Here is a 12,055-nt window from a genome sequence, read left to right on the forward strand (position 1 = left end):
ATTGAATATTTAATCTATGGCAGATCCTGGCCTAGTGAAACCCAGCTATTCTTGGGCCCTACCAGCCTGTGGCCACACTGAGGATAGGCTTCTGTAGTAGCTCAAACACTGTGCTGATGGCGTTAGGGTGGCTCCTCGGCTCCTGACTCCCCAGCCTCTTTACGCTGTGTGGGAACCTCTGGGTGCCAGGCTGTAGCCTCAGCACTGCCCACTCTGCTACTCCCTTGAGTATTGCCATGTCCCTCCTCTATCAACTACATCATGATGCTACCCGATTCAGAGACCCTCCAGCGACACCCTATCATGTTTAGAAGAGGATGCTTATTGCTTTATTCTAGCCTACAAGGCCTCCTGCCCATTGTCAAGCCCCCTTGCCTGCTCAGCTCCAGCCATGCTGGCCTGCTTGTTTCCACCCACAGCGGGTACATTGATTACTGCCCTAGGCTCCCTGTATTAGTGATGGCTTCTGCCTTGTACATTTTCCCCAGGAATTCCTCTATCCAATAAACTCTAATCTCAGCTCACCATCAAAATCCAAATTAGCAGCCTAGTGGTCTAGTGGTGAAGGTTCAGCTCTCCCACTCAGGCTATGTCCGGGTTCCATTTCTGGTCGTATGCCAATTAACTGGAAGTGGCCATATTCTTTTCCCTCTTAGACCTAGCCTCACCCTAACACAGGGCATCATAAGCATTACAAAAGATGTACCACAAAGGCTTTGCCATCAGTTAGATCCCAGTTGGTAAGAGGTGACAGACACATGCATAAATTACAGTAAAGCAGGAAGGTCCAGGAAGAGATAGAAACACAGTAGGCTGGCAGTGGGGTCAAAAAAGAAGGTCACAGAAATCAGAATTATATAAAACTGGATTCAAATCCTGCCTTCACAGCTGAATAACTCAGTGTGTGTGCTTATTTGCTCAATTGTGTCAGACTCTTTGTGACCCCATGGACTGTAGCCCACCAGGCTCCTCTGTTCATGAGGATTCTCCAGGCACAAACACTGGAGTAGGTTGCCATGCCCTCCTCCAGGGGGCCTTCCCAACCCAGGGATCAAACCCCAATCTCCCACATTGCAAGCAGATTCTTTACTATCTGAGCCACCAGGGAACTCCCAAGTAACTCAATGACCAAGGATAAGTTATTCTCTCAACCTCTCCTCATTAGTAAAGACGAAGTTGACTGTTAGAAAAGTTCTCTTCTCCCAACTTCCTGGTCATTCTCAGCTCCCCTAAATTAGGAATGTGCAGGCTGGTTCTCAAGAATAAAGCACAGACTACTCTCTCTCTCTCTGTGCCCTCAGAAACAGCTTGGAGAAGGATATTTTTACAGGTGTTGCCTTTAAATATCTCTCCATAAAGAAAAGATATTTTGGTGAGGTTTCTATGGGAGTTTCTTTGTTTATAATCTGGAAGAGCTCTGAAAAAGAAACCATCTATCTGGTTTGAAAATGATTTACTCAGCAGCTGATTGAACAGTAGAAAAGGTATATTTGCACTACACAAGAGAAATGTCATGTTTGTAAGAATATGAGAATGTAATATAAACAGTGCCTTTACATTTTATCTTTTGCACTCCTAGCACATAGCAATTTCAGTAGAATGAAGTTTATGCTGGTTGCCTAGCCCATGCTTCCTTTGGGAGGAGTGATAGTTTTGTCCTCTGGCAAGAAAGTGAAGTTATTAGTTTAAAATAAAACTGTGCTCCCAATGCAGGGGTCCCAGGTTCAATCCCTGGTCAAGGAACATGTTCCACATGCCACAACTAAAGATCTGAGTGCAGCAAAATGAACAAAATAAAAATATTTTAAAAAAAACCAAAGTGAAATGAACAAAAAACCAACACAAAAACAGTAAAAGAAACACACCTGTGTTTTCAGAGGTGACCTAACTGACAGAGATCTCCTAAACTTTGTGACTACAACCCTTCAGTGTACCCTCAGAACTCCTGGAAATCCTACCTTGTGACCCTTCTCAATTCAATCTCCTCTCCAAACCAACTATTTCATATTTCCCTGTAATGGGCTGTATCTTCCTAAAAGAAATAAGTTGAACTCCTGACCCTGATATCTAAAAATGTATTTTGATTCAGAAATAGGGTCATTGTTCAGTTCAGTTCAGTCACTCAGTTATGTCTGACTCTTTGTGACCCCATGAGCACACCAGGCCTCCCTGTCCATCACCATCTCCCGGAGTTCACTCAAACTCACGTCCATCAAGTCAGTGATGCCATCCAGCCATCTCATCCTCTGTCGTCCCCTTTTCCTCCTGCCCCCAATCCCTTCCAGCATCAGAGTCTTTTCCAGTGAGTCAACTCTTCACATGAGGTGGCCAAAGTACTGGAGTTTCAGCTTTAGCATCATTCCTTCCAAAGAACACCCAGGACTGATAGAATGGACTGGTTAGATCTCCTTGCAGTCCAAGGGACTCTCAAGAGTCTTCTCCAACACCACAGTTCAAAAGCATCAATTCTTCGGTGCTCAGCCTTCTTCACAGTCCAACTCTCACATCCATACATGACCACTGGAAAAACCATAGCCTTGACTAGACGGACCTTTGTTGGCAAAGTAATGTCTCTGCTTTTGAATATGCTATCTAGGTTGGTCATAACTTTCTTTCCAAGGAGTAAGCGTCTTTTAATTTCATGGCTGCAATCACCACCTGCAGTGATTTGGGGGCCCAAAAAAATAAAGTCTGATTTTGTTTCCACTGTTTCCCCATCTATTTCCCATGAAGTGATGGGACCAGATGCCATGATCTTAGTTTTCTGAATGTCATTGTAGATGTAATTAGTTAAGATGATATCATATTGGTGTATGAAAGTATTAGATGCTCAGTTGTATATGACTCTTCATGAGTCCATGGACTGTAGCCCGCCAGGCTCCTCTGTCTATGGAATTCTCCAGACAAGGATACTGGAGTGGGTTGCCATTCTCTTCTCCAGGGGATCTTCCCAATCCAGTGATTGAACCTGAGTCTCCTGCATTGCAAGCAGATTCTTTACCGTCTGAGCCACCAGGATATTGGTGTATGGTGGGCCCCTAATCCATACAATGTGACTGGTGTTCATATAATAAGAGGAGAGAGATACACAGCAGGATAAACACCATGTGATTACAGAGGATCCAAGAGAAGAATCTGCCAGCTAAACACTGGCACTTGCTATCTGCCTCTACGGGGATAAATTATGAGCCCCGGTGACTGGTGAACTTCAACAACCCCTCTAAGGAGTTCAGGATGGAGGTCAGGAATGAGGCACTCTGTGCTCTGAGGAAAACTCGAAGAACAGGCCTTTAGATAGTTAGATATTTTCAGAAGAAAATTTTATTAGCCCAATTCTTGCATCTCCTCATTATCTAGAAAAGCACTAAAATCTTTTTTTCTCTTTATTTTTTTAAGTCATGAAAATATGATAACACATTTACAGGAGACTTGGAAAATATAGAACAAAATTACATATAGTTCCACTATAATTACCATTATTTTTTTAAGTAGACAGATTAAATTTTTAGTTGTCGTTTCAATATGTAACTCTCAAAAGTTAATAGAATGAATACACAGAAAAGTAGAAGGATATGGTAGGCCTGAAAGGCACTGTAAACCAATTCAACATAATTAAGACATCTACAAGTTTCAAACAAGAGTAGAATATAAATGCTATTCAAGTTCCCATAGACTATAAACTAGAAGACACCAGAACATATCCAGGGACATGAAACAAGAGCGCTAAAATCTTCAATAGTGACATCTGCACCTTGTGATGAGCTGCAAGCCTCTGGCAAGATGTGTGCTTGGTTATATGTACCCCCCTTCACTGAGGTCACACATAACACTGAACTTTCCTGCTCTTGTCTTGGGAGCAGTTTTTCAGAGCCATCTGAAATGCGGTCTCCCAGGCTCTAGTCCTAATTTTGCCCCAAACAAAACTTAACTCACAGCTCTCACATTGTACTTTTTCTTTCCGTTGACAGAGAGAAATGCCAAGCATTGCCAGCCAACTCCCAGAAACCAGGAAGAGGCAAGGATGGATTCCCCTCCAGATGTCAGAGGGAGTCCAATCCTGCCAACATCTTGATTTCAGACTTCCGGCCTCCAGAATCGTGGGACCATAAACTTCTGTTGTTTTAAGCCACCTAGTTTGTAGGACTTGGTTACAGTATCCCCAGGAAACAAACACACTTCCCTTCATTCTTCAAACATCCGTCATCCTTTCACCACCCATTAAGATCAGCTGATGTGCTTCAGTGAGAAAATAAAAGTAATTGTAAAAGTTATCCACATCACCTCTCCTCCACCAAGGTACATTGGTGCTTTACCTTCTGCTTCAAGAAATGTACTTTTCCCTGCTCTAAGGCTAGCCTCCTCCTACCCACTCTGTGCGCTGTCACCCTCTCATCTACTCCAGGACTTTGCTTTCACAATTATATTATATTCATCTGCTCCTACATCATCATTTTTCTTCTGAATGCATAATTCTTTCAGCAAACAGACATGCCTTAAATTACCCAAATATGAAGGGAGAGAGAAGAAAGAAGGGAAGAAAGAATGAAGGAAGGGAGAAAAGAAAGGAAAGAAGCAGAAAAGATCCTCTTCTTAATCCCACATTTTCTCCCAATAGTCATCCCTTCCCTCATGTTTTACTCTCCTCTCTATTGAAAAGCAGAGACATTACTTTGTCAACAAAGGTCCAGCTAGTCAAAGCTATGGTTTTTCCAGTAGTCATATATGGTTATGTGAGAGTCGGGCTATAAAGAAAGCAGAGCACTGAAGAATTGATGCTTTTGAACTGTGGTGTTGGAGAAGACTCTTGAGCATCCCTTGGACTGCAAGGAGATCCAACCAGTCCATCCTAAAGGAGATCAGTCCTGGGTGTTCATTGAAAGGACTGATGTTGAAGCTGAAACTCCAATACTTTGGCCACCTGATGTGAAGAACTGACTCATTGGAAAAGACCCTGATGCTGGGAAAGATTGAGGGCAGGAGGAGAAGGGGACAACAGAGGGTGAGATGGCTGGATGGCATCACTGACTCAATGGACATGGGTTTGGGTGGACTCTGGAAGTTGGTGATAGACAGGGAGGCCTGGCGTGCTGCGGTTCAAGGGGTCACAAAGAGTCAGACACGACTGAGCAACTGAACTGAACTGAACTAGAAAGACACTGAGAGTGGCTGTTTAGCTTCAGTGACTCTTCTTTGTCAGCACCCATTATCCACTAAAATGACTCCTTACAGGGGTAGAAAAGACCTCCACTCTGGGTTCTCAGACCTCATCCTACTTGATTTCTCAAGTATTTGCCATGACTTAGCACTGTTTTTCTTTTTCTTTTTTTCTTTTTCAGTCATTCACATCACTTGGCTGCTAGGGACACTACATTCTTTTGGTGTCTCTCCTCTCTCATGGGTCCTTTCTTCTCAGTGTTCATTATTAGCTCTCCATTACTGAGTGCTCAGGATTCATACATTATGATATTTCATCTAATATCACACATTAAATTCCATATTTAGTACTGAATAATAAGAGTCAGTGAATGTTTTCACTTTTATGAAATACATAATATCCAGCAATGAAATGATCAGTGGCTTTCCCATCCTTCCTAAAAATCTCACTGAAGACAGTGGGACTTTGAAGTCACCATTGTTTTATTAGGCCTGTGACTCCCTCACTCTTTTGGAAGGTATTCATACAAATTGCTTGTTCTCAAGCTCCATTCACTGTAATTGAATCTGATCCATCAGTTGAAGTTTGGTCCTCAGTGAGATTTGAAAAACAGAATCATTTAGCAGAATACTTTGACTTTAGAGCAATACTGAAGTCACTGCTCAGCTAAATATAGCTAAACCTCACTTATTCCATCTAGAAAAGAGACAATAAGCTTAACTTAAATATATATTGAACATATTTCAAAGGCCATATATAAGCCTCCAGAATGATATGTACTCAGTAAAGGAAAGTTGTTACCTATTTTTTTTCATCATTTTCCAATTGCACAAGCAAAGGTAAGTACATTTCTTCTCTATCCACAATAGTTCTGAGCTGGTTTCTGAGGCAGTTGGAACAGACAGATGAATTAAGCACTTGAAGCCTGTGGAGGTGGTCACAGCTCCTAAACCATCATTTTTAAAGAATCCATCCCCGTTTTAGTCATGACGATGACACAAGATGTATTAGGTTGTCTGGTTAAAGGTCAAACCACTGCATCTGGATATTGTGGCATTTTCTAGACCAGATTTCTCAGTCATAGTTCTCCAGAATACAGTGAGGAAGAAATATGTCTACTTTGCCCTAATGGACATATTGACAATAGTGCTAAATTCCACAAGGCCAAGTATGTAACTCCAAATCTTCCTATTCTATCCAAGAGGGCAAATCAAAATGCCATTGAGACAATGGGTGATAGTGTAAGGAGAGTGTTCAGTTAAAAAAAAAATACACCATCTGCGAACCTTCAGTCAGTTCAGTCGCTCAGTCGTGTCTGACTCTTTGCAACCCCATGAATCGCAGCACCCCAGGCCTCCCTGTCCATCACCAGCTCCTGGAGTTCACTCAGACTCACGTCCATCGAGTCAGTGATGCCATCCAGCCATCTCATCCTCTGTCGTTCCCTTCTCCTCCTGCCCCCAATCCCTCCCAGCATCAGTCTTTCCCAATGAGTCAACTCTTCTCATGAGGTGGCCAAAGTACTGGAGTTTCAGCTTTAGCATCATTCTGTATCATGTTATTCATGAAAAAAAAAATCACCTTTGTCTATCACTTGCGGTCATGACACATTAGATTGTGGCCACATGTCCACGGAGAACTGCTGCTACAGATCACCGGAGAACCTAGCAGCAGAAGAACTGGAACTCTGGATAAGCAATAATGTATGAAATACAAGATAAAAGAGACAGACTAAGAGTATTTCAGCACCAATGATCTGATTTGAGGGCTTTGTGAAGATGTCCTTCATAGTGCAAATTAATGGCTTCACGAACTGACATCCGAAGACAGTATTGATGAAAATAACTTATGCCGAGAGAGAAAAAAAAAAAAACCCGTTTACTCATAAATTCATCATAACTCTCATCCTGATGAACAGCCATAACCATCACAAATTACACACTCACACACAGAGTTTCGAAGCTGCTGAACCCAGATAACTGGACTCGGAGGTTTTCCCTGTTTCCTTCAGATACAGTTCAGTGAGTGACTTTGGCAACACAAAAAATGATTAGAACCCTGATTATACAACTTTAATATTGGTTGGCAAAAGAAAAAAAATAGTCATAGTATTTATGTTATTACCAAAGATGTATGCTTCATTATTATAATTCAAAACAATTTTATATGTCTGTATGCTTATTTTCTACATGAAATTATCATGTAAAACTGAAAATTAGGGATGTAAATACATAGAAAATCCTTGCCTTAAACCATCTGTTTGTTGACTTATATCTTTGCTTGCTTCCAATTTTAACCGTATCTAAACCCTAAGGGATCAGTTCTTATCTCATAAGGATGCCTAGCATATTATTTATCACCATCTTCTGCCCTGGTGGCTCAGAGGTTAATGCGTCTGCCTGGAATTCAGGAGACCAGGGTTCGATCCCTGGGTCGGGAACATCCCCTGGAGAAGGAAATGGCAACCCATTCCAGTACTCTTGCCTGGAGAATCCCATTGAGGGAGGAGCCTGGTAGGCTACAGTCCATGGGGTCGCAAAGAGTCGGACACGACTGAGCGACTTCACTTCTGCACATATTAGAGAAGGCAATGGCAACTCTGCACATATTGGGCTTAATCAATTGTGCTTAGTCACTCAGTCATGTCCAATTCTTTGAGACCCCATGGACTGTAGCCCACAGCTCCTCTGTCCATGGGGATTCTCCAGGCAAGAATACTAGAGAGGGTGGCCATCCCCTCCTCTAGGGGATCTTCCTAACCCAGGGTTAGAACTCAGGTCTCCCCCACTGCAAGTGGATTCTTTACCATCTGAGCTACCAGGGAATCCCTACACCAGGGAGTTCTGTACACATAAACTCCCTATTCTATTTACAGATACAAGGTGTACTATTACTGTGAATCCAAATTGGAAATCAGACTCCCAAATGGGATATATTTTCTTTAATGCTGGTGCAAGATTCCCATTACACTAATGGTAGCTAAGGTGTACTCTAGGATAGAATACAGTCTTAACGGTTCATTTGTGAAAGCTTTCCTTCCTGAAAAAGAGAGGTTATTTAATGGCATGAATTTTTTGTACATAGGAAGCATTAAACATCATCATCATCAGTAACTGTTTCATTATTTTTGCAAACTAGTTAAATCACATTTGCTTCTGGAAGCCTGGATTAAATAGAACTGTCAACATTGCCAGGATACTGCCCTATTGGCTGCACAGTGTTTGTATGCTCATTCCTCAGGGATTTGGAAAGAATTTCTGGTATATTTGAATATTCAAAACATTTGGGATGCATAGTACTTTTTTAAAAATTTGTTTCAGCTTTATGTCTTGCCCCTTTCTTCTCTCAAATAATCTTTTCTAAAATCAGAAATGCATTTATTTGATGAAATGAGACCTAAGCATGTTTTAATAATTTTTGATAACTCCATAAGGGTAACATCTGGCTGTTTACATCAAAAGGCAAAATCTGGTATTCATAAGAGTTTATAAATAATATATATTTTAGATCAGATGAATGCTCTGTAAAGTTTTCACTTCTGCCACCTACCGTGAATATATAAATGTGAAAAGTTAATTAACATTCTCTAACCATGAGTAAATTCTTATTATTTAATACCATAATATAGGTTTCCAAATTAATTTCCACTTTGCATTGAAATTCTGTGGCATTCCATCTCTGTTATACTAATGAATATGGTTTTGGTTTAGTCACTAAGTTGTGTCCGACACCCAGGGATCAAACCTGGGTCTCTGAATAAATCCTGGGTCTCCTGCATTGCAGGCAGATTCCTTACCAACTAAACCACCAGGGAGGCCCACTATTGAGTATATTTTTGTACTAAATAAGGCCCCTTCATAACCAAAATTACTTCCAGGGGTTAAGTACTAGTGTACTTAACAACACTAAACTTTACACTTTACAACACTAAAGCATTGGCTAGTGATCCAAAGCAATTACTTCATTTTCTAAACATCACTATTTTGGGGGGTATTTTACCCCTCTTGGAGAAACTCAACAAGTTTTGATCAAAGCCATTTAGATCAATATTTTTCATCTTTTTTTTCCTGTTCTACTTGTGTTGAAGATCTTTAATGGACATGCCATTGTACAGGTGAGCTTCCCTGGTGACTCAGCTGGTAAAGAATCCACCTGCAATGTGAGAGACCTGGGTTCGATCCCTGGGTTGGGAAGGTTCCCTGGAGAAGGCAACGGCTACCCACTCCACCATTCCGGCCTGGAGAATTCCAACAGTCCATGGGGTCACAAATAGTTGGACACAACTGAGCGACTTTCCTTTTCACGTTCACTTTTCATTGTGCAGGTATATTAAAGCCAGGTGGTAAGTGGGCATATGTTTATATCTTTTCAGTAATTGCAAGACTGAAAAATCTGACTCAAACATTTCTAACTGAAACTACTGAAGGCTTCCTACAATGAATTATTAATTCCATGTGAGTTACATGAAACTCCCATCCAACACTCTGCCCAGCCAGTTCCTCATCATCTTTCTCTTTCCTCTCATTCTTAGAACTTGCTTCCCTTCCATTTGGCTGGTTTCAGGCAGAGGGAAGAAAATCTGTTAATAAGCCAATATCTATAATATGAGCCCCGGGTATCCCTCCCTTCCCAGGTGGTGCTAGCGGTAAAGAGCTCGCCTGCCAAAGCAGGAGATGCAAGACACCTGGGTTTGATGCCTGAGTTGGGAAGATCTCCTAGAGGAGGGCATGGCAATCCACTCTAATATTCTTGCCTGGAGTATCACATGGATAGAGGAGCCTGGTGGTCTACAGTCCATAGGGTCTCAAAGAGTTAATTGGAGGTGACTGAAGCGACTTAGCATGCACGTGTATATATACAGAAATTTTATTTGGATTTAAAATACAGCTGAGAGAAGAATACCTTTATATTTATTTCATCCTAATTTTTTTTTTCTTTTTGAAATTAATACTAGTAACTTTAGAGCAATTCTGCCCAATAGAACTTTCTGCAGTGGTAGAAACGTTTGTGTCTGTGCTGTTCATCACAGTAGTCAGTAGTCACATCTGCCTATACAGCACTTGAAATGATGAAACAAATTTTTAATTATGAACTTGAACTCTTTTAGTTCAATGAATTTTCATCCACTCAGTGAATATCTGTTGAGTACCTACTACATACAAAGCTGTATGCTAGGTGGCAAAGAGAAATGGGATTTGTTAACAAGAGCTAAACGATTTGGTCACAGACTAACTCTGCTGTCAAAGGCATAGTCAAAGCTATGGTTTTTCCAGTAGTCATGTATGAATGTGACAGTTGAACCCTAAAGAAGGCTGAGCAACAAAGAATTGATGTTCTCAAACTCTGGTGCTGAAGAAGACTCTTGGGTGTCCCTTGGAATGCAAGGAGATCAAACCAGTCCATCCTAAAGGAAATCAGTCCTGAATATTCATCGGAAGGACTGATGCTGAAGCTGAAGTGCCAATACTTTGGCCACCTGATGTGAAGAACTGACTCATTGGAAAAGACCCTGATGCTGGGAAAGACTGAAGGCAGGAGGAGAAGGGGATGACAGAGGTTGGGATGGTTGGATGGCATCACCAACTGGATGGAGATGAGTTTGAGCAAGCTCTGGGTAGTCTGTGGTGGGCAGGGAAGCCTGGTGTGCTGCAGTCCATGGGGTTGCAAAGAGTCAAACACAACTGAGTGACTGAACTGAATGAACTGATTAAGACATACCTAAATCACCATGTGTATGGCTAGCCCAGTGGGTTTCCCTGGTGGCTCAGTGGTAAGAAACATGCCTGCCAATGCAGGAGACATGGATTCGATCCCTGGCTTGGGAAGATTCCCTGGAGATGGAAATGGCAACCCACTCTGGTATCCTTGCCTGGAAATCCCAAGGAGAGAGGACCCCATGGGCTACAGTCCATGGGGTCATAAAAGAGTCAGACATGACTGAGCCACTAAACAGCAATAGCAAATGGTTAGCCCATGTAGCACTAGCTGAGAGAAAAGAGCACACAACTCTCCCCTGGATGATACATAGTTTGCATAGAGGAGGTGGTATCAGATCTGGGCCTGAAAAGAGGAGGAGGAAGAGTTCAGCTATGATTACACTCAGATCTGTGAGCATTACTAGGCCAAAATTTGGCCTGTTCAGAGACCACATGTGTCATGGATCAATAGTGGGAAATAAACACTAGCTGAAGTTGGGGACAGACTAGAGGCTTTGGAATGGCAATTCAGTGTTAGATCCTCATTTTGGTAGAAAATGAGAAAATCTGATAGCATTTGATCAGAGTGATGACATGACCAAATTTGATCTTTGGAGAGATTCCTGTTGGCAGTGTTATGAAGTTAGACTTGGCAGGTAAGGGAGAAAAGGAGCAGAACTGAAATGGCCAGCTTAAAAAAATGTACACAGAAATCGAGGCATACAATAATGGGGCTAAAGATGTAACAAAGGGATTGAAAAATAATTCATTAATTTAATTTTTTAAATTAACTTTAACTAGTGTTAAAAACACTTCTAATACAGTCATTAAGGAACATTTACTATATAACTTGTAAATCACTATTATGATTGTTCTTTCTTCTCTTCGTTTTTCTTCCCTCAATTCTCTAATCATGTGATCATACACTCTTAGATTATCCCACAAGCATTCAACTAAAGCCAGAAAATGACCCATTTCTCATTAGAATCCTGAGAGGAGAACTATGAGGCCATTCTCTTTCTTCCAAATGGTTTGTTCTCATTCCTAAAGTTGTCCCAAGACACCAGTTAAAAAGTAGTCACAGAAAAAAATAGAACATCAAAACACAGTTGATTATTTTATTATATTTGCAAGCCACTGCATTTTAAAAGTGTAGGTTAGATTATATTAAGAAGACTTTGCATCTGCAAAAGCAAAAAATAGT

The sequence above is a fragment of the Bos taurus genome, chromosome 14 (assembly GCF_002263795.3).
Source record: "Bos taurus isolate L1 Dominette 01449 registration number 42190680 breed Hereford chromosome 14, ARS-UCD2.0, whole genome shotgun sequence".
NCBI lineage: Eukaryota > Metazoa > Chordata > Mammalia > Artiodactyla > Bovidae > Bos > Bos taurus.